At 47.3% G+C, this 22,275-nt stretch overlaps 1 protein-coding gene and 1 long non-coding RNA gene across 6 annotated transcripts in view; one reads left to right on the top strand and one right to left on the bottom strand.

Annotated features, from left to right (window-relative positions):
* The window catches only part of Kazn (kazrin, periplakin interacting protein), a 921,379-nt gene that overhangs the window by 396,853 nt on the left and 502,251 nt on the right, over positions 1-22,275 (bottom strand). The gene's annotated exons all lie outside the window — the stretch shown is intronic.
* LOC110539690 (uncharacterized) lies at positions 1,541-10,166 on the top strand. The gene is made up of 2 exons (XR_002475904.2): positions 1,541-1,702; positions 9,962-10,166. It is a non-coding gene; the product is annotated as an uncharacterized LOC110539690 (long non-coding RNA).

Below are 22,275 nucleotides of genomic sequence, written 5' to 3'. Positions count from 1 at the left end.
CCCGTGTCTGCGTGTGTCTCCGGATGAGCCGGTTCCCACCTAGGAAAAGATTGAGACCTTTCCACTTATCCCAGATGTAACTGTGCCTTTGATGGGCTGGTTCTCCTCGGGGAGACAAACCTGGCTCCTTAGGCTTTCAGAACTTGAATTGTTACATTCCTCACTGACTACGTATCTAGAGCTTTGCAGAAAAAAAATGTTTTCTTCCTGTGGTCACTGAGTCCATTTGTTTGTCATATCCCCTCTTCCCTAACGTTGGTTTATGGATAAGAACCTGGCCCCTACAGCCACCAGTCAAAGCAGTGTCCCCAGACAAGAGACAATAACAACAAACAAACAACTTGCAAAGCTAAAGGAAGAACATTTGGTGCCAAAAGAGTAAGGAAGAAATAAGCTCAGAATCAAATTCTCTACATGGAGTGAAACAGACACGATAAACTCACTGGGGAGGTAGCTCGGCGGGCGAGCTGCTTGCCTTACAAACACAAGGACCTCGGTTTGATTCCCAGAACCCACATAGAAAAATCTGGTGTGGCAGCATATGTAGTAATACCAGCTCATGGGAAAGACAGGTGGATCATTGGAGTCTTTTGTCTAGCCAGCCCAATACATGTGCACACATACACACCATGCTTGTATTCACATGTGTGTGCGCACACACACACACACACACACACACACACACACACACACACAAATTCCCTAGGTTGATGAGTTTTGCCCGCTTAGGTTTTTAGTTTTGCCACACAGGAGTTAACACATGGCCCAGGGCTTTCCCCCAGTTCTCGGACTGTTCGAGTCTAAAGTCTAGATTGCCCAGGAGGGACACAGAGGCCTGGACAAGGAGAATGGCTTCACCAGCCCACACAAGGAGTTGGAAGTAGAAGCGGCTCTTGATTTCAAGTCTTTGGATTCACCCTGCAGAACGGTATGATCCCAGGTAAAGGGGTGACTTGGGGTCCTGGTGGGGTCCCTATTTCTAAACAGAGAGGGGCTGGAATGTAGCTGTTCTGTGGTGATGGTTGGGACTCTGGCCCCTGCAGTTCAGGTTTGGGGATTTCAGGTAACTTCTTCGCAGATGTGATTCAGTTCTCATAACTGCCCCGAGAGGTGGGGTGGGGGTGGGGATGCTGGTGTCCTACAGATGGGCCACGCGCGTGTCATCAGAAGTGAGTGCCACATGCAACTGTTCTACATTGTGACACCAGCGGCTTGAACAGAACCCCAGAGGTGTCCCTGCCACCCCATCTGAGGGTGAGTCTGGCTGAGCTTAAGGATGGACTTGGACATCTGCTTCCAGGAATGGGCGTGCCACTGGTTATTTTTCTCTATTTTGGGGAAATGGCCATCACAGATCTAGACGAAGCAGCATTTTCTTCCCATGCCTCCGGCTCCTCTGCCCCAGCTCCCACCACTCAGTGAGCAAGGTCAGTTGACTGGAAATAGGAAACCCATGGGATGGTTTGAGCCAATCAGAACCTCTTGTAACAAGAGGTACAAAGGGCATTTCTGGTTCAGGGTCGGTGATTGTGGTCAACGACCTCAGCGTAACTGGACAATCATTTGGCTGTGTGTTACACAAGAAAGCTGGGAGGTAGAGAGGAGGCGAGAAGAGCAGAGGAAAGGTGAGAGAGCCCTACTTTCTGCTGCCCCGAATCCACGGAAGCCTCTACAAACCCCTCTTTCACCTTGAGCTTACTAGGTACGCTTCTGTTCTGTGTACAAAGGGTCCTCCCTCAGATAAGCCTACCCCAGGCTTAGATGTCTGGGACAGATGCTGGCATGCGGAGGATCAGGAATCTCATGTCCGTCAAGCTGCATCCAGTGTTTGCCTCACACCTTTTCAGAACTGCTTCCTGTGAAAGCCTCATGTCTTTGAGGTTGAGTCCTGTGAGAGCCCCACACCTTCAGAACTCTGCTTCCTGTGTGTATCTTGTGACCTTTCAGAGCTACTTCCTGTGTGTGCCTCGTGCCTTTTAAAATTTCATACTGTGAATATTTCATGCCCTTCAGAGCAGCTTCCTATCTGACCCACACTCTTCAGGGCTCCTTCTTGTGTGTCCCCCACACCCCCTTAGAGCCACTTCCTGTGTGTACCTCAGACCTTAGGGTGCTGTGGGCTGGAGCTCCAGGACTTTTCCCTAAACACTGACCAAGAAACAGGGCATGGCTCCAGGTTCATGGAGAGTAAGAACCTGAACGAAGTCCTGCTGGGAAGACATTTGGAAGTCTATTTATATTGCTGTGTGGTATTTATCTCAGTGGCCAGCTTATCTAGGCTATCTTCACAAAATCAGTCTTTGCCTGGATCCTTGGGGGGGGGGCAGGTTAGTGACAAGTGGTAGAAATAAGGATGCTGTTTACGTGTCTCTCTGAGACAGGGTTGGGGGTTGAGGGGTGGGGGTTGCCTTGGGCATGCCTGATGCCAACACATTTTCATGCTAGTGGCTAAGCATCCTGATCTATTTGCCTTCTGCATTTTGTTACTGGTGCCTTATAGGTGTACCTACCGTAACAAGGTGACAAGGTGACACTTGTCCTGTTGGGAATTGGTACTGAAAAGGACTGGGGCTAAAACTTGAACCATCCAGGAGAGGAGCTGGGCTTTCTCTGTGAGGTCAGTAGGGAGGGTCCACCAGACACCCCCAGGCTAAGGGAGGCCAGCACTGACACATGCTGTAGAGCTTGAAACTCAGAAGGAGTGCTTCTTTTCTGATGCCAGCGTGTTATGGTAAGACTGGCATTGGGGCCTGGGAGAATGCTTTCCTCTGGGACATCAGGTTTTGGCAGCTCCCATGGAGCCAGCTAAATTTGTAATGTTGTTTGTATGCTTCTAATGGAAGGGGGCTCCTGAAGGTCAAATACTATTATTAGTGTTCTTGTTGGTTTCCGATTCTGGAGCCAACCAATCACTGGCTCTCTGCTGAATGTCAGGCCCCAGGGCAAGATCAGGGAATGCAATCATTAATCAGCTGCACAGTGTGCTACTATTTGGAAGTACAATAAAATGTCCCCCACAGGCTCAGTAGTTTGAACACTTTGTCCCCAGGTGGGGGCACTGTTTGTAGAGGTGGTCAAACCTCTGGGTGGCAAAAATCAGTGGGAGGAGGTAGGTTGCTGAGAGGCAGGCCTTCCCTTGGTTTGGAGTCCACTCTGCAGCCAGTCTAGCCAAAGCAGGGTGCTCCAGATTCAGCAACAGACGGTCCTAGTTTCATTTCTGTCTTTGGGATAAAATAGCCCGGGAAGGGGGGGGGGAGGTTTTTTCTAGTTCACAATTCCAGGTACAGTCCATCATTCCAGGGAAGTCACAGCGACAGGAGCTTGACACAGCTGGTCATATCACCTCCACAGTCAAGAGCAGAGAGAAATGGATGCAAGCTCAGTTGCTTGGTTGCTTGCTTGCACTCAGCTTCTCCATTCTCATACCCTGTGTCTCCGCACCACCCAGGGGATGGTGCTGCCCATAGTGGGCTGGGTGTCCTCACATCCCCCACAGACAAGCCCACAGGCCAATCCAGTCTAGACGGGTCCTTTCTGAGACTCTCCATCTAGATGATTCTAAGTCATGTCAGGATGACATAATCAAAACTAGTCACTGCAGAGGCCCTTTCTCAACAACAAAGGCGGAGACACGATTGTGTAAGACACTTAACACTGATCTCTGGTTATACACACACACACACACACACACACACACACACACGGAAAAATTTCCCTTGGCTGAATTAGTTTAGCTTAAAATGATCTAGTTTCATGCCCCCATGATACCCCATATTAAAACTTTCAATTTTGTGAACATATGCCTGAATAATAGGCTGCACGGCTGCCCTCTGTCACAAAGAGCCTTGACTTACAGTATCTGCCCATGTCTGTAGTGTAAATATTCCCGCCACGGCTAGCTTCAATAAGACATCATGAATTGCCATGTGCATAACTGTGCTCAGGTACAATTGGTCAGAGGTCACCAAGGTCTTAATTTCAAGAGAGCATTTCCTGTAGATACGAGGCCTCATGAGTCAGAAGTGGACTGTGAGGATGACTCTGTTAGTAAAGCACTTCCTTGCAAGAGTGAGGAACTCTGAGTCTTATCTCCAGAACTCACATGAAGAAAATCAGGCATGGTTACATCCTCTGTAAGACCAGAGCAGGGGGATGTAGAGACGGGCAGATCCCTGGGAGTTGTCTGTCAGCTAGCCTAGACTATGTGGAGAGTTCGGGCCAGTGAGAATACCCTATCTCAAAACACAAGATGGACAATGCCAGAGGAGTAAACAGGATTCTAATACACAGGTCTTTCTAAAAACCTCAAGCACTAAATTAATGTTTCCAAAATACTTTCTCTTCTGCATTGCCTCTGGATCCTCCAAACTATATTATGAGCTTGGAGGAATGATATCACTGGGGAGACAGGCTGAATATTCTAGGGGGACGGATATCCTCTTTGATCTTATTGCTGGAGTGGGATTTTGAGATATTTTCCAGGGCAAGAGGATTCCTCCCCTAAGGAGAGCTTCTGTGTATCCCTGGATGGGCATCCCAAGAGCACCTATAACTGAGCTATGAGTTGCTGTCAGTGTGCCTGGGTGATGTGAGAGTAAAGTACAGTTCAAGTTCTCAACTGGATTACTGCTCCATACTCCTATGTGTGTGTGTTTATACACACATGTACAAAGGTGTGTGTGTGTGTGTGAACCAGAAGTTGACACATCAGGTGTCTTCAACAATTGCTTCTATTTTAGTGTTTGGGAAAGGATCTCTTACCAGGACCTAGGGGTGGGTGACTGCCAAGCTACAGTGAACTATTTCTTTCCCTCTTTCTAGTGCTACACTGCCCTGCCCACACACACACACACACACACACACACACACATATATATATGGAGAGAGAGAGAGAGAGAGAAAGAGAGAGAGAGAGGATTTTTCTGTATAGCCCTGCTTGTCCTGAAACTCATTCTGTAGACCAGGCTGGCCTCGAACTCAGAGATCTGCCTACCTCTGCCTCCTGAGTGCTAGGATAAAAGGTCATTAAGCTCAGCAGCACCCAGCTTTTTAAAGTGGGTTCTGGAGATCCAAACTCTAGTCCGCATGGTTGTGCAGCAAGCGCCTTACCCACGGAGCCATTTCCTCTAGCCTACCTGACTTTGACTGAATGCTAATGGCTTACATGCCATGTGGCATTGTTTCCACCTCACCCTGTGCTTTTCACAAGAGTCGTGTAGACTGGCATCCTCACCCTTATGGATGTGAATGACAACACTGATAATTGGGGTGTGTGGCAGGGCAAGATTTCAAACCAGGCCTGACCTGGCTCCTAACCTCTTACTTGTATCCTCTTACCCCCAGAAGCTTGGCTGAGGGCTTATGACCTCATTCCTGGCTGTGCACTAGATTCACAGAACAAAACAAAACAAAAACACACACCCACACACAAAAACCACAAAAAACTAGTGCTTCTGTGAGTTTGAGGCCAGCCTGGTCTACATGGTGCATTCCAGGCCAACCAGGCCTACACAGTGAGACCCTATCTCAAACAAACTACAACAGAACCCAAAACACCAGTGTTGAACACCTGCTCCAAAGTCATTAAGAGCTCAGAAGTGAGGCCCAGGCACAGGGCACCTCACACTTGGACACTGGGCCCAGCCTGACTCTGCAGATCTGCTCAGAGCTTATGAGAAAGAGAGAGCTTGGCTTTGTGCTGCCCAAAGCCATGCATCATCCAGATAGGCCATGGTTTGCAATCAGCCTGTGGGCCCTGCACTCAGGAGTGGCGCTTTAGGTCACTGGCACGACCCAAGTTGTCTGAGAGTACCAGGGGCCCCTTCACTGGCCTTGTGAACCTGGACAGTGGTATAAGTCCTTGGAGAATGTGTATCCTCATCAGAAGCCCTTGTACTCCCCTACAGTGGGCTAGGGCATGGTCCCAAGGTGGTGGCCAAGAACCTGTTATGGTTCTCTGACACAGTGCTACTTCTCACCTGCATGGGTTAAATGTGTCTTTCACACGTTTGCCATAAAGATTTAGGGATTAGGAAGTTTTTGTTTATGCAATGGCATTCTGGCTTGTCTTTCAACAACTGAGCCTCAGTTTCCCCATAGTCATCATCACCATAGAGCATAGTCATTCAGTCAGTTTTAATCCTGGACCTGCCTGGAAGCCTTGTGCCTGGTGCCTTTGACTGAGCATTAAATTAGATAATACATTTCCAGGGGATTAAACCATTGCCTGACTCCTAAGTAGTTTGCAAAGAGGCATTCTTCTCACTTGGGTCTTGTTATTACTATTGTTTGTTTGTTTCTTGCTTGCTTACTCAGTCAGTCTTTGAGTCTGGTTCTAACCCCAGGATGCTCATGCCCAGCCTTGCATGAAGGCTCTCTCAGGGCTCTTCTGTAGCTTTTCTGATAGGAGCAGATCTCCCGGCAAGAATGTAGACAGCCCTGGCTCCGCTGATCCACCTGTTACACACCCGAGACAAGTTTCCACCAGAAAACATGGGAAGCTGTTTCCCTGGCAACCCCCAAGTCACCGCTTTAGGCTGACATCCTTTGTGGTTTGAAAACAGAGCAGAAGGGAAGGAAAGGCAATGAGTGCAGAGACAGGGCCCAGGTATCGGCTGTTCTATCCCCTGGTGGCCCCGCCTCCCAGTCTTGCCTGGGACACTGCCCTCTTTGGGTGTTGCAATGGCGGAAGGGACTTACTAGTTTGGGTTTTCTGTCATAGGAACAAAAACTGTTCAGGACAAGCTCCCAAGGGGTGTGGTCATAAGACTGGGAGAAGCAAGTGCTGCTTGCTGGAAGAAGCCCTGTTTGTGGGCAGGGGAAGAGGCTCAGGTACAAATTGATCCACCTCTATGCAAGCATTACAGCCCGGGTTTGGATCCCCAGGACCTGCAGGAGAGAGCCAGGAGGACCCCTGGGGCATGCTGGCAAGCCAACGCTGAACTGGTGTATTTCAGCTTTACTGAGAGACCCTGTCTCAAGAAGATAAAGTGGAGAGCGCCTGAGGAAGACACCTGAGATTGACCTCTAGCCTCCTTATGTACACACACACACACACACACACACACACACACACACACCTGCTTAGATTTCTCAGGCTGAAAGTAATCAGCCATGTCTAACCTAAGCCATTTCTATTCTAAAAATTAAATTAAATTGAAGGGGCTCCAAAGGAATAATCCAGGTTCTCGGCTTTGAACTGAGTCCTAGAAATCTTGGTCAAGGGCACTCAGATGTATTGGTGGCCTTTAAAAAGAAGCAAAGAGACTGCTTAACCTTCCATGACAGTAATGAGCAGAGACACGGGCTCCTTTCCATCCCCGTGAGGTGGGGGAGGGAGGAGCAGGGCTCCAGGCAGCCTTAATTCTTTCCCTCCACCCTAACCGAGCACACCTGGCCTCCCTCCTTCAGTAATTACCCACTCTGTGGTTAAACACTGGCACTGAAGGACTGGGGGGTGAGCTTGCGGGCCAGGCTGGGAGGCTTACACGCCTGTTTCCTTCTGTCTCCCTACTGGCTGACTCACACATGTATCAACCCAGGGCGTTATCAACATATGGAAGGCCTTGACCTAGAAAGGAACAAGCACTCGGAGCAGATGACACTACATGCTTGCCAGAGTGCCGCTGTTGTCATTTGTAACCAAGCAGCGGCAGATATTTATGAGTGCCTTTGCACGAGGCGCGAGGCACACGGCACACAGCAATTGCGCAGAGCTTAGCATCTTTACAGAATATTAGATTTGTGCCGAGCCTAGCTACATAAATAGAGGCAGCCCAAATCCTCTCAGGGGTTTAATTTGATTCCTCCCATGCAAGAGAGCCACAAGGGGAAGCACACTTAAGTAATGGCTCATGGGGGCAAGGAAGAGGGGAAGTTGAGACCTTCCCAGTGTCACCAGCGGCCTCCCATCCTAATTAGAAGCCTGGGTGGGCTCTGCAGCTGGTGTGGGTCCCTGCCAATGTGGGCTTGGTGGATACCGACTGAGAGATGAGTCTCAAGTTCACAGGCAAAGGGTAGTGGGGCTTGTAAGCTGGGACCCCCCGGGGGCCTCAGGCTTGTCTGGTCTCCGTGTAACTGATGCAAATGCGAATTCAGATTTATGCTGATCTACTTGCGATTCAATTTACAACCGGCACAATTGCTGGGTAAAGTGATATTTCTGGGGAGCAGAGAAGTGTGAACAAAGCAGAAATGATGGGGAAGGAGGTGGAGAAGGGGGCCTGTGGTTGAAGATGAGAAGTGGAGGGAGGTGCCGAGGGGGGGGGGGGCTGGAGCAAGACCAGGCAGGGAAGGAATGGCCATCCCTAGGGATAAAATGTTTCCATCGGATCCTGAGGGTGAGGATGGGGTCCTCTCAAGGACAGGCAGGAGTGTGAGGAGGGAGGACCTAATAGGAAAGATGGGAGGGGGAGAAGAGGAGCGAAGGAAGGGAAGGAGGGAGGAAAGGAGAGGGAGAGAGTCTTACTCCTTAACTAGTTCTCTTGTTCTATATCAGTCAAGTACAGATCACCTCTCTCTCTGCAAATGCTTTACATACCACTAATAAATAACAATAATAACGTTGGCCCAAGCCTATTTAGAATGCAGATCCGGATAACTGCCTTGTGGCAAATCACAGTGGTCCTCATGCATCCATGAGGCTCACATCTGCAAAGTCAACCACTACTGTTGGAACCCCTACCCCCATCCCACTCCCCACCCCAAGGGACCTGTATTAAACATGGAGATGCTTTTATCAGAGCCTAAACAGTAGGTCAGAGCAATCATGTTCCTAGCACCGGTGCCGGAGGTACTGGAAGTCACCTGGGTGGTGTGGAGGTCTACCCGAGCACCACACCGTGTAAAGAGTGGAGGAGCATCTTGTGTTTTAGTACTGGTAGAGTCCTAGAACCAATAGATTTCAGGAGATGACCCTGTCCCTTCATCCTGGCAGTGAAGGTGCTGTGAAGGAAGGGCGTCACGGTCTCCTCCTGGACCTGAGGATGGACTGGTAAATTGACTACCAAAGGGCAGAGGAGTGGCAGGGGCCAAAAATGCTAGCTAGAGTCTGGAGCCGAGAGGTCCAGGATCCTCCCAGGCTCCCTCGGCAGGAAAGTAGCTATTGTAGAGAGCTATGTCAAGACTTACACCTGACAGAATCCAGCTGGCAGAAACAGTGGATGCCCTTCCTCACCTGGCCTTCAAGTAACAGAGCATGCTCAGGAAAGGCTCATGATAAACACAGAGGGGGAGGTGAGTGCTTTGTAAATAAGGTTCATGTGCCTTGTGGCCTGGCACTTTTGGGGCTCCCTAGCCCTTGGCTCCCTAGCCCACTTACATTGACAGTTCTTTTCCTTTCATATTAAACTATTCCTATGTCTAACCATGCGCCCCTAGTCTAATTCATTGCCCTGAGACACAGGAACCTGGTTGTCTTCTGGGACAGGTGCATGAGAACAGGCTTCTGGGACATTCTGGTAGGTGCCCTAGGACTCAGGTGCCTGCTTATTTGTTATTTTAAAACATTCATTCATGTACATATTTATTTATCAAATTGTAAATGTGTGTGCCTTTGTGAGTGTATTTACACAATGTGCATGTAAGAGCCTGCAAAGGCCAGAAGAGGGTGCCAGATCCCCTGGACCTGGAGTGACAGGTGGTTGTGAACTGCTGTGGAGTCTCTGGGAACTAAACTTGTTTCATCTGCAAGAGCAGTAAGTCCTCTTAACTGTTGAGACATGCCTCAAGCCCCAGATCTGTGCGTATTATGCTACACAGCCTGCAGATGGGAAGTCATGGCAGACAGACAGATTCTGGAACCCATCCCGGGTCCTGCACCTGGCCACCCTGTTTTTCTTGCTTCTTTGTTCTTCGTTCTTGCTTCTATCACTTGGAGCGTCATCACTTGGTTTTGTGGCTATTCACCTGCCTTCACTATGCGTGACTCAAAAGTCTCTTCTCTCTGGTCTCCCCTCCATAGATCACCAAGCCAGGCCTCTCTGGTCTCAACCATCAATAAAGCAATGCAGCACCGAGGAGCACCAGTTCCTGCCCCTTATGTCATCATCAGGAAGCCATAAAGGAACCTAGACTGGAAGATGGAGAAGAACAATGTAACCCAGAAGGCTGCCCCAGAGCCCAGCTAGCTCTGGAGAACAACTCTGCTCTTGGTTTTAATGCCTGAATAGAGTCGGGACTGATTTTGTTCATTGTTACGCATTAGGGAGTGTGTGTGTGTGTGAGTGTGTGTGTGTGTGTGTGTAGGGGAGCAGGCTGTTCAGGATTTATCTGATACTAATTAACTTATTCTAGAAATAATCTTCACAATTCAAAAATTTCCCTAGTCTAAAACAGGCTTCCATCAGTAGGGAGAAGTATGTGGTACCCATGGCTGGGTTTGGTACTCTGGGAAAAAGCAAAATAGTAAACAAACAAACAAACAAACAGACAAAGCAACATCTCCTCTGCTCCAAGCCCACTCTCCTCCTTATAGGAGTTAGTATTCACCCATCCCTGGAGAATGTGTATTGGCTGAGCACTGTACCAGGAGCACTTCCACCCAGTTTCTTCCTGACTGGATTTTCAACCTGTAAAGTCTCAGGTTGAATGTTCCAGATGCTCTTGGGATTGGAGAATATTCTTTTTTTCATTCCATTCTCTTTGTATTACACCACCTCACCCACAGATGACACATTCTAAGACCCAGTGGGTTCCTGGCATCACAGACAGTGCTGAATCCTGTGTATGCATACACTCCTGTGATAAGATTTTACTCTTCACATCAAGGTCTTTATGGCTTCTCCTTGCCCTAGAAAAATGGCCAGTGTTGCTACTGTTATGCTGTAGGGACTAGTCTTTAGTAAAATACAGTGTGCTTGGACATAAGCACTGTGAGATGACCACAGGTCATCTGACAACTGCGACAGTCCTGAATGACGACCAGGAGGGTAATGCATACAGTGTGGATCTGCCAGGCAAAGGGATGATGTCCTGGGCAGGATGGAGTGCAGTGCTGTGAGCTGTTCTCAGCGCTGCTCAAAACAATGTGCAACTTAGAGCCAACGAACTATTTATTCCTGAAAGATTTCACTTAATGTTTGTAAAGGTTCCAAAGGGACACTAAAGTGGGTTTTTACTTTAGTTTTAATTACATTTCTTTCACATGTGTGCATGTATGATTTCATGTATGCTCATGCCATGCATGTATATGACACAGTGTACACGTGGAGATAAGAGGACAACATGCTGCAGTTGGTTCTCTCTCCTCCTTTTTGTTTTGAACTCAGGTTGTTAGTTTTGATGGCAAGCACCTTTTCTCACCAAGCTATTTTGCTGGACCCAAGGTTTGCACTTCGGGTTAAGAGATTTGTTAGACCTGAGTTACTAACATCACAAATAGACAACAAACATGACGAGGTGTTTGAAGAGAGTTCAAGCCAATGAGACAAGGGGGGAGGGGTTCCCTCTTTAGGCTTTAGAAGTTGAGGGAGGTCCGGTGTCATGGACTGGATGAGTAGACCATAGTATGTGCTAGCAGTCTTGTGTCTCTAAATGCTAGGTACTGAGGGGAGGGAGGAAGTTAACTCACACACAACCTAACATGTGAAGATATTGGGCAAGAGATAAGAATCCTCTCAGATGCCACTGAGCCTGAGAACTCTTGAAAGAAAAAAAGAAAGCAGGAAACCCGACAAGGGGCTGAGGCCACGCTTGCTGAGAATGGGTGCAATCTTGGTACCAAGAAGCATGATTGATGTTGGCATGTTCAGTATGAAGAGGCTCGGGTTTTACTATAAATCAGAGATAGACTCAGACCTCCCCAAATGGGTAGATAAAACCAATGCAACGCCCCAACTTCATCTCCTCTGAAAACAGCTGTTTTCTGTTATTTTAACTATCATGTAACATTTTCATCTGGGCATAGTGTGGCCATCTCATTGGCATGTTGGAATGGAGATTATCTTGGCCCTGTAGCCATGGCAATCAATTGAGTGGAATAATACAGTGATAGTTGGGTCAATGGTAATGATGATGGGGCTGTTGACACTAGTGGAAGGAGGGAGGGGAGGGTCACAGGACCCTCACCTGAGACTTCTGCCATTACTTACTTCTGTTTCCCCAGTTGCAAGTGATCTTGGGAAGTTCCAGAGTACATAGGAAGTGGAAGAGAAACTGAAATGGCAGGAGATGCAGCTCTGTGATGCAGCTCCCATGTGGTCAGCAGGGATGACTGGGCTGGGACTGTGTTTATGCAGTTATTTTGTGGTTGCCCACACTCCTTCAAGTAAGCCCTCACATATGATCTGTATGTAAGCCAGATAGAGGCATTGGCTCTCCAGGTTGGACTTGGGTGGGGTTGTTCCTTTGGCTTGTTGCTGGTACTCTATCTGGGGTGAGTAGATGTCTGTTCATGACTTCCCAGAAGAGCTAACATAATCCTCAGTGAATTCTGGTCCTTCATAGAAAACACTGAAAGTATATCCATAACTCAGTCAGGACCAATTTTCCAAAACAAGACACTTAAGGACACATTCAAACCATAGTGGATGAGGTCTCAAAGAGTTTTGGACCATGGAAGAAGTTACCTTTGATCTAAGAAGGTGACAAGGATCTTGTCCTTTGTGTATTGGTCAAAACAAAGCAAGCATACATACAGAATATTATTTTATTAATTTCCAGGGTTTCCTGGAAATATTTGTCTGTTCTTAAGTGTGGGGACCACTGTCATGTAGCTGTGGTTTATCGTCCCCCCAGGAGTCCTCATGTGATGGAGGCTTGGTCCCCAGGGGCACACTATTCAGAGAGGCCTGGAGGTTGTAAGCATGTAATGTGAGAATCCAGGTGCAGCCCAGGACGCAGCACCTGTAGCACATCCAAGGACACTGTCTAGGAATCTAGCTAACAGACTCCCAGATGCCAAGATCTTTCACCTGTGAAGTGAGTTTACATCAAAAGGGGTATTGGTGGTCATGCTTGTTTCCCCCCACCCCTTCCCTGCCTCCTGTCAAAACCAGAGAGCCTGGATGTAGTCCTATGCTGTGCAACCTCCCTCATCCTCATCTGCCACATGGGCCTCTCTTTGGAGCCTTGGCCATGCTGTCAGTCCTTGGTTCTGGGGCCTGAACTCTTCTCAGAGTCCCCACCATGCTGTTGCCTCTGTCTGTCTGTCCATGGCATTAATAACTCTTCTGATAAACTCTTTAATCCCCAGTAATCCATTTTAGTATCCCTCTTGAACACCATCCTCACACTTTCAGAGGTCCTTAGAGTGTATCCTGGGAAGGGATGAAAGTATTTCCCAAGTAATTTTTTGGCTGTCTTCAGGAGAAGGTTACCATAAAAGGGACAAGCCTGGTCCTTCCCACTCTACTTTCTGAGTTGAAATGAAGCTCCTGGATCCTAAACACTCTGTTATAATATAATGCCATCTGTTACCTTTATCAGAGGTCAAGGAAATAAAGCTACCCAACCTGAATTTCAATCACCCCCAAACTGAGCTACACAAACCCTCTTTCTCGATAAGTAGTCTGCCTCAGGGGTTTTGTTACAGTAGTGAAAAGCTAACTAATTACATGTTCATTAGATGTGAAATGAACACAATCTGTCTCTGACCAGTGCTGTTCCATGACTCAGCTATAGACACAAATAAGTGTGAGTCTTAGAAGTTCCCTATCCCCACAGCCTGGCCTCTTCTGTGGGAAAGGTCTTCATCTCCAGAGACTCAGACCTATCCCAGCTCCACCCTTACCTCCTGAACTGTTTCTCATCCATTGCCCTCTCCCAGATTCAAGGAGACCAGAAGACTATTTTTAGCCAGACCCTCTGTAGAGGGACTAATTCTAGATTCCGCTAATGAGAGAGAAGTAGGAGGGAGAGATGTTGGACAAGCAGTCAGCACTGCAGGATTTGAAAATAACATGATGCTCTGATTATCTACAAAGAGAACAGCAAGGATGCTGCTGAAGAATGGATGAGAGTGAACAAGTGAGATCATCATGCACGCTCTTCTGTAAGATCAGTAGACAAGCCAGGCATGATGGTACATGCCCATAATCACAGCACTTGGAAGGTAACGGCAGGAAGACAGAGGCTGAAGGCCAGTGTGGTCAGCAAAGACTATTGTGAACCTGAGCTAAGTGACTCTGTCTCAAAATAACAAGTGAAGAAGGAAAATTAATGGCATTAGTGATAGCAAGAGAGACATTAAAGGGCACAGTAAAGTCCATGCAAATCAGTTATGGATAAAACGTAAAACTTCCTTAGGACATAATTGGAGAGATTGAGGATGGAGCAGAGTCAAGAGCAGCGAGAGGTTGCTAACTTTTAGCACTCAGCCATCCCATCCCTATGCAGGCCCTGGAGAACATCCCTTTCCACCCCACACACTGTGTGCTGGCAATAGGGGAGGGGTGCTCCGAGCAGCGGTGTTAAACAGTGGAAAGTCAGAATCTCTCCGGTTGCCACCCGTAAGATGACACAAGTGGGCTCACCGTCTCCACTCCGTCAACGAGGAGAGACCTCTGCAGCCAGTGTGCCAGCCAGTGTGCACCAGACTAGAACACCAGTCAAAAAGCAGATCCCAGAAGGAAACACACAGATTTGCCCCACTTGTATATTCATGACATGCAAAACAGAACTGTTCATTATTCATGGGTTTAAACACATGTTGAGAAACGATCAAGGGATTCGTGAAGGTGCAAAGTACTGGGTTCCGGATAGAAGTTGCTTGCTTCTGGGTTGGTGGCCAAAGTCAGGGAGGGGCAGCACGCAAAAAAAAAAAAAAAAAAAAGGATGATCCAGCTTGGTGAGGGTGAAGAAAAGGTTACACAGGCCTCCTCATTCTTCATATCCTCAGCTTAATGGGTGTCTATTACAGAGTTCTTTATGCCTTTTTTTGTAAATATGAATTATTACAAAATCAAATTTCAATTGGTTGATAAGATGCCCCAGTTGGTAAAGCACACTTGCCTTGCACACGTGAGAGCCTGAGTTTGGCTGCTCAGGACTTGTTAAAAGCTGGGCTCGGGTATGTACTTGGATCCGGCAGTACCGTGGGAGGTAGAGAAAGGTGATCTATGGTTGCTCATCATTTAACTAGCCTAGCGTAGTCGGTATAGATCCGGGCCACTGAAAAAGGCTGCTTCAAATGAAAGGTGGGAGGTGTCTGAGGAATGACGCTTGAGCTTGTCTTTTGATCTCCACATGTACACATGTGGGCACACGCAACCACACACATGTACTTCCACACATAAATGCACACAATCAAAATTCAAAAAACCTAAAAAAGCCCAAAAGCATATTCCAGGAAAGAGCTTGTATTTGTTTCTGTGATCCGTTCATAGACCACGTGTCACTTGAAGAGCAGGGGATGGTGATCGCGGGTCTCGTCTGGCTGATGCTGACGCCCAAGCCAGGAGTGATTTACCGAGAAGCATGGCTGGTTACAGACAAGGTCAAGACTAGAATCCAGGCCTTTCTTTACATAGAAAGAACCCTTTAAAAAATGAAAAATCTCTATGATTTATGAGCTTTGTAGGATGGAGTTTCTATTTATTGAATTTCTTCAGACAGGAGAGATGACCTTCCAAATATAAGCAGGAAATAGGCACAGGTAGCCAAGAAAAAAACCCATATAGCCGCACCCCTTCCGCTGGGGACAGCAGGCCAACCTGCTGACCTTTTGGCTCATCTGTGATGAGGCAGGCACAGGAAAAAGGCACACTGAGAGTTTAACATAGATCACAGTTCTGAGATCTGCAAGAGTTGGATTTGAGCTTGGGCTCTGTTCCTCGTGTACTCAACAGCCTTGCAAGCTGGTGACATCTCTGAGTGGTGTCTTCCTTCCTGGGTGTGCAGGAAGGAGGCTGGACAAGGGATGCCACAATGTGAATTTCCGACCCTGCAAAGTTTAATCTCAGGAATCGACGCACAGGTCACAGTGCTTTTGAGGACTGGGGCATTATGGCAAGGAAAGATGCACCTGTTAAAAAAAAATGTCGCCCAAATTTGATGTGGCAAAGCTGAGATACATCCCTTCGAGCGTTTGCCGGGGAGCTCAGGGCTGCTTTTTCTAGGAAAGTCTATTTAGTCTCTGACACAGATTTCATTTCTTTTTAAGGCAACAAGGGTGATAAAGTATCTTAGTGTAAAATCAATAGAAGGCAGTTTAGTGGCTTCTGAACGTCTTCCAAGAGGCCTTTCCTCCCCGTCCTTTCTGCACGAGAGATCAAAGGAGAAGTTACCGGCTTCCTTGTGTGTTTTAGTTATTTGCTACGTAAATCACGGAAGAACATTTAGGAAGCCATTTAGAATTGGGGACGGGCTCTTCTCCAGTGCCCAGCATCTCTCACCACCCCCATAAAGGCAGAAGGGAGAAAAGACCCTCCCATTAAACTAGGTGACAGGTCTGAGGACTCCAGAGGTTATTTTTCTCTACCCTGTTGGTGTTTCCTATATTCTGGAAGGAAAGCAGAGAAGCAGGCTTCCATTTTCTCCCTGGAAGCTTTTGCTTCCATCTGTCAGACACCCAGACTGAAGCGCTGCATCAGCCAACTCAAAATCATTGGCTGTCCACAACGTGTATTATAAAATGACATAGCAGCAAGAACTGTCACAGGAGGTGGAGACAGTGTCTCTGCTGCAAATGAGGTATGTGCAGAGGGCAGAGGTGGTGAGGTGGGGACAGAGAGGTGACTTTGGTCACTGTGACTGTCTGGCTTATACCATTGGCATTGGTGTTCATGCTTGGGAAAACCTGAAGTTTATGTAGGAATCCCATCACTCACCAAAGGTTTCTTGCCCCCTGCTTCCATCTTTCTATGACACGGTTTGACTCTGTAGCTCAGGCTGGTCTGAGATGCACAACCTTTCTACCTTAACCTCCCTGATATTGGGAATACCCTGCTGCCTGGCTGGTTCTCATAAGATCTAGGTTTGTAGGGTTCTATTTCCCTGCCTCAGAAGAGCTATGATGTCCTTTGTGGTGACTTGTTTCAGTCAATGAGACACATTTACCTTTGGTGTCCATGGGGATGGGTTCTAGGAACTCCCAGAGATACCAAAGTCCTCAGATGCTCAAGTGTCTTGTCTGAGATGACACAGGACTTGCATACAGCCCATGCACAACTTCTAGGACCCTTTTGTCTCAGTTACTGATAATATTGCTAAGGAGACACCATGACCAAGGCAACTTATAAAATAAAACATTTAATTAGGGGCTTGCTTCCAGTTTCAAAGGGTTAGTCCATTATTATCTTGGTGGGGAACATGGCAACAGGAAGGCAGGGATGGTGCTGGAACAGGAGCTGACAGCTCATATCTGATCTACAAGTCACAGGCAAAGGTCAAGACTGGGCTTAGTGAGGGTTTTTGAAACCTCAAAGCTCACCCCCATCAACATACCCCCTCCACCAAGGCCACACTTCCTAATCTTTCCTAAACAGCAAACATTCCAGTATATGAGCCTGTGGGGGCAATTCTTAGTCAAACCACCAAAGCCTTCAGGTCGTCTGTAGGTGGCCCACGAAGCTAAAGCAAGGAGCTAGTGCAGGATGACGGCAATACCAACACCTGTTCTACCTGGTAGCTTTTGACAAGAGGGCTGCGGTAGATGGCTCACTTGGTAAAGCTCCTGAGCCTCGAGAGCACAGGGGCATGCATTAGATCCCCAGAACTAACTCGAAAAAGCCAGGTATGGTGGCAGACATTTGCAATCCCAGTGGTAGGGAGGTGGCTGCAAATGAAACCCAGGGTTCGCTGGCTAGCTTCTCTAGCCTACTGGATGAGTGCTAGACCAGTTCGGCAGTGAGGGTTTCTGTCTCAAAGAGGGGGCATTGATGGCAGCTGAGGAATGGTACCTGATGTAATCTTCTGACTCCCATATGTATGTGCGCACACACACATGCACATATATGCACATGACATGCACACAGGCAAAAAAAAATTCTGTACATGTTCTGTGTAGACACAGTTTTTCTTGTGGACTGTCTTTGATGCATGGTTGGAGAAATCAAAGACATGGAAACACCAGACATGGAGGGCCACCTCTGTGAATGCAAGGCATGCCTATGACTGCTGGTGGATGTCCAAGAGCCATGTGACCTGCCACTCTCTCTTCCCAACCTCTGACATGACAAATAGCTGGCATCTCCTTTGTTGTGGTTTCTTTAGGGTGTCAATGGATTGGGTCCCTGGTCTACCTATGTGAAGTAAGAATGAACATAATTCATTTGATTTTTAAGACACAGCTCTTATTTGTATCTGTCTTTTTTTTTTCTTTTGTTACTGCAACTCATACCAACCTATGCTAGCAGACATGCGCTCGCTGAATGCTGAGAACCAGACAATAGGCTGACCACTCTGGATGGATCATTTATAACAATCTTGTGAGATAGACTATGTAATTACTCTCCTTTTACTGATGAAGCATTGTGGTCAAGGGAGACATTGAGTAAATGGCCCAAGGTCATGGAAGGGGCCTGTGGTGGAGCTCAGAGTCCATTTTGGGCAATCTGCCTGCCATGAAAACCACTATACTGGGCAGGCTGTTTAGGGAGGCCTAAGTGTTGCATGTCAGGGAGAAAAAAAAATCACTTTTTAACAGCAACCCTTGACCACTCCTTCACCCATCTCTGCAAACAAAGGGTGAGGTTAATATAGAGTAGCCTCCAAGAAAGAGGCACAAGTCTGGCTGGGTGAAGTTTTTTGACCCCTGGAGAGCAACCTGAGGGTCTTGCTGGGGGCAACTTAGGAGAGAAGTAATGAGGTTCTAAGTGAGACCTCAGAGCAGTGGGGCTTGGTGGGGCTCCACTGGAATCCCAGGATTTGGGAGTAGAAGTGGGAAGATCAGGAGTTCAAGGTCATCCTCAGTTGTACAACAAGTTCAAAGCCAACCTGGGCTACACATGACCCTGTCTCGAAACGACACCATCAATAACAAATAAAGTCATGGAGCAATTTGTGGCGAAGGTGAACTCAGTGCTCAGTTTGGTCTCAAGTTGATTCCATACCACTCTGAGGTGGGCTAGAAGCTAAAAGACAAGGAAGGCCCACACGCGTGCATCTGAGTGTGTGGTAGACAGACGGTTGCTGAGTGGAGAGTTAGAATTCAGATCAGGCTATGACGAGGCCACAGCATCTGCAGCAGCCCTTACCCTCTCACAGACACTGACACGTCGTAGGGCACTGACTTTGTGTCTCCACCTAATAGACTCCCAGATGCCAAGATCTCTCACCCAGGAAGAGAGTTTACATGAGATTGGGTACCGTGGTCACGCGTCCTGTTCCTCATCCCTTCCCTGCCTCCACATTGGAAATCAGAGAGTCCCATGGCAGGCTTCTGCTGTGAAACCTTCTAGGTGTCATCCTCAGAGACCCCAGCCTTGCCTCTTGGGCCTGAATTCTCCCAAGCGCTCCAGCGGTGGTGTTGTCTGTCTGTTGGTCTGTGCCTAGCATTAATAATTCTTCTGATAAATTCCTTACCTCCAACAATCTGTCTCAATGTCCCCTTGATCCTGCACCTGAGATCTTTCATCAGGGCTACATGTGGCCACACGGAACACTCCCTGGGTGTCTAGGAAGGTGGATGACAGCATATTGTAAGTCACCAAGTTTTCCCCAAACTCTCTCAGTTCTTCCTCTGTGTAAAGACAATTCTGTGGGCGTAAACACATTCCCAGAGAGGTACCCCAATCCTTCATGAAGCTCTCTGTATTTTTATCTCATAATATTCCTTTATTACATAAAGGAAAGTGCTTGAAAAATAGCTCTTCCTCCCTGTAATTTAACCTAATGTGGTCTCTTCCATTCCTAGCGAAAGAAAAAGACAATAGCATGTTTTGAATTTCACCAGAAGCCCCCAATTCTGCATTTGATTATATACATACATACATATGTACATATATATATATATATATATATACACACATATACACACACATCCATCCATCCATCCATCCATCCATCCATCCGTACATTTTGACTCTACCCTCTACACCCTCAGTTATTTGGCACTCAAGGGACCTGCTTTACCTCTTTCCACACTTCTGGATGTTTAAAAGAACCCCCAGCCCCAAACCCCAAAGTTTACATTTTTCCTTCACTTTGTTTGAGATCCTCTGGAAAATCTCTGGGGGGAAAAGACACCCATCCCCAACTCCAACTCAGAACTCTCTACTCAAGACACTCTTTAAATCAAAGGAAAACTCGGGTGTCAGTTTTTCCAAATTATTCTCTTTATAAATGAGATTTTTTGTCTTCCAAACTTCTAATTTCGACTGGGGCTCCTCAAAATGTCATAGACTCTTCCTGAAACTCTGAAAATCCCATTTTAAAACTGTTTGGGTGACAATATGCATCTCATAGAGTCAGAAAAAAAATAATGATTTTGTGCTGGTCAAGTCTGATTTAGTGTGTTTTCAGACCCAATCTTGGAGACTTGATTCATTATCTTAATAGGCAACCAAATGTATGGAGATGAGCAGAAACTTACAGTTAATTGTCTCATTAACAATGCCTGGGCAGTCCTTTCATTCAAGTGGTCAGCTCATAATCAGATTCCATATTTGATTCATTGCTCATGCAGTTGTCATCGGGGTAACTCTTGGTTTTCTCACAGCTAACGGGAGAGACTCAGAGCAGGGGCGTATGGAAGGACCTGATGCTGAGGAAGTGGATGGCTGTCACAGCAAGAGGGAAATGAGTGTCATATGACCTGCCTAATCCTATTATTTGATTTGTTTGTTACTGAATCAGTGTAGCTAGGATGAGGCAGTTTCTACAGCTGAATGGGGCGGTGCGGGGTGGGTTAATATTACATATGGAAAGGAATGGAGGCCATTTTTGTTTTTTGTTTTTGTTTTTTTTCAAGACAGGGATTCTCTGTGTAGTCCTGACCTGATACCTCACTCTGTAGACCAGTCTGGCCCTGAACTCAGAGATCTGTCTGTCTCTGCCTCATGAGCACTGGGATTAAAGACATGTGCCACCAAACCCAGCAGAGGCCACTTTTTAATGAGATGGCAAATTTTCCCAAGGGTAGCAGTGAGCCAGCGAATGCACAAGAGGCAGGTAAGGGACTGGGCCACCTTCCAGCCCATGCAGGCCTGGTTCACTCCAGGATTAGCTAATCTTGCAGGTCACAGGTCAGGAGAAAATGCCATACTACATGCATGCAGAGCAGAGCAGAGCAGAGCAGAGCAGAGCAGAGCAGAGCAGAGCAGAGCAGAACTGATGAGGCCTATACCATTGGTGAGTTCATTCTGTCACTACCTCATTACTGGTCAAGGCAAAATTCTGGCAAGGCTTAATGAGAGTTTGGCAAACACCCTGTGCCTTTCTAGAGAACTCCTCTTCAAACATTACTCAATTTGCTGCAACCAGAACAAAACTAACTGCAACCAGAACCAAACTTTGAGGTAGACTTATGTGTGTTTCTGTGTGTCCTTATGGAGGCCAGAGGGTACCAGGCCCCACTGGTGGTACTATTGGGAAGGGAAAGCACCTTTTGGAGGTGGGACTAGTGAGGGTTCTGTAGATCACTGATTACAAACCCAAAAGGTGATTTGGGGGGCCCCTCTGAGTGTCTGGTTTTCCCTTTTCTCTATGGCTGCTAGTATCCATGGCTTCGCTCTAATACAAGCTCTATCAGTGCAAAGTAAAGGGGCCACCTGGTCATAGATTGGAAACTTCTGAGCTGTGAGCCAAAATAAATATTTTCTCATCATAAGTTAATGGTCTCAGGTACCTTGTTAGAGTAACAGGAAGCTGACTGCACAAGTAAGTTTCTTTTGTGTCATTCTGACAAAATGCCTAATACAAACCACTTAAGACGAGAAGAAGGTCTTGTTGGGCTCACCGTTTCAGATAGTTTAGTTCACTGTGGCAGGAAGACAGGTGGGGTGATCAACACAGCCAGCATCATGACGGACAGGAAGCGGAGTGGCACTGTGACAGGAAGGGGCCAAGGCAAGATACAGCAGCTACTGATATATTCCCGTGACTTATTCCAACAGGCTCTGCTTTCCCTAGTGTCACCCCTTCCTAATAGTTTAGTTAAATATTGAACCCATCGAACAAAGAAACCGTTGATTAGATCAGAGCCCGGATGAACTAATTACCTTTGGAAAGTCTCTCGTGGACACCTCCAGAGGTGTATCTCAGCAATGTCATCTCTCAACCCAAACGAGTTGACAGTTAAACCAACCATCAGGGTGCCCTTACCCTTGTCATCACCCAGGCTGATTTTTCTTTCCTGCCGCTCAGAGCTGGGTAGGCCTAGCAACACAGCATCGTAGA

This window comes from Meriones unguiculatus, chromosome 3 (assembly GCF_030254825.1).
Source record: "Meriones unguiculatus strain TT.TT164.6M chromosome 3, Bangor_MerUng_6.1, whole genome shotgun sequence".
Lineage (NCBI taxonomy): Eukaryota > Metazoa > Chordata > Mammalia > Rodentia > Muridae > Meriones > Meriones unguiculatus.
This window is presented reverse-complemented; position numbering and strand designations above follow the sequence as displayed.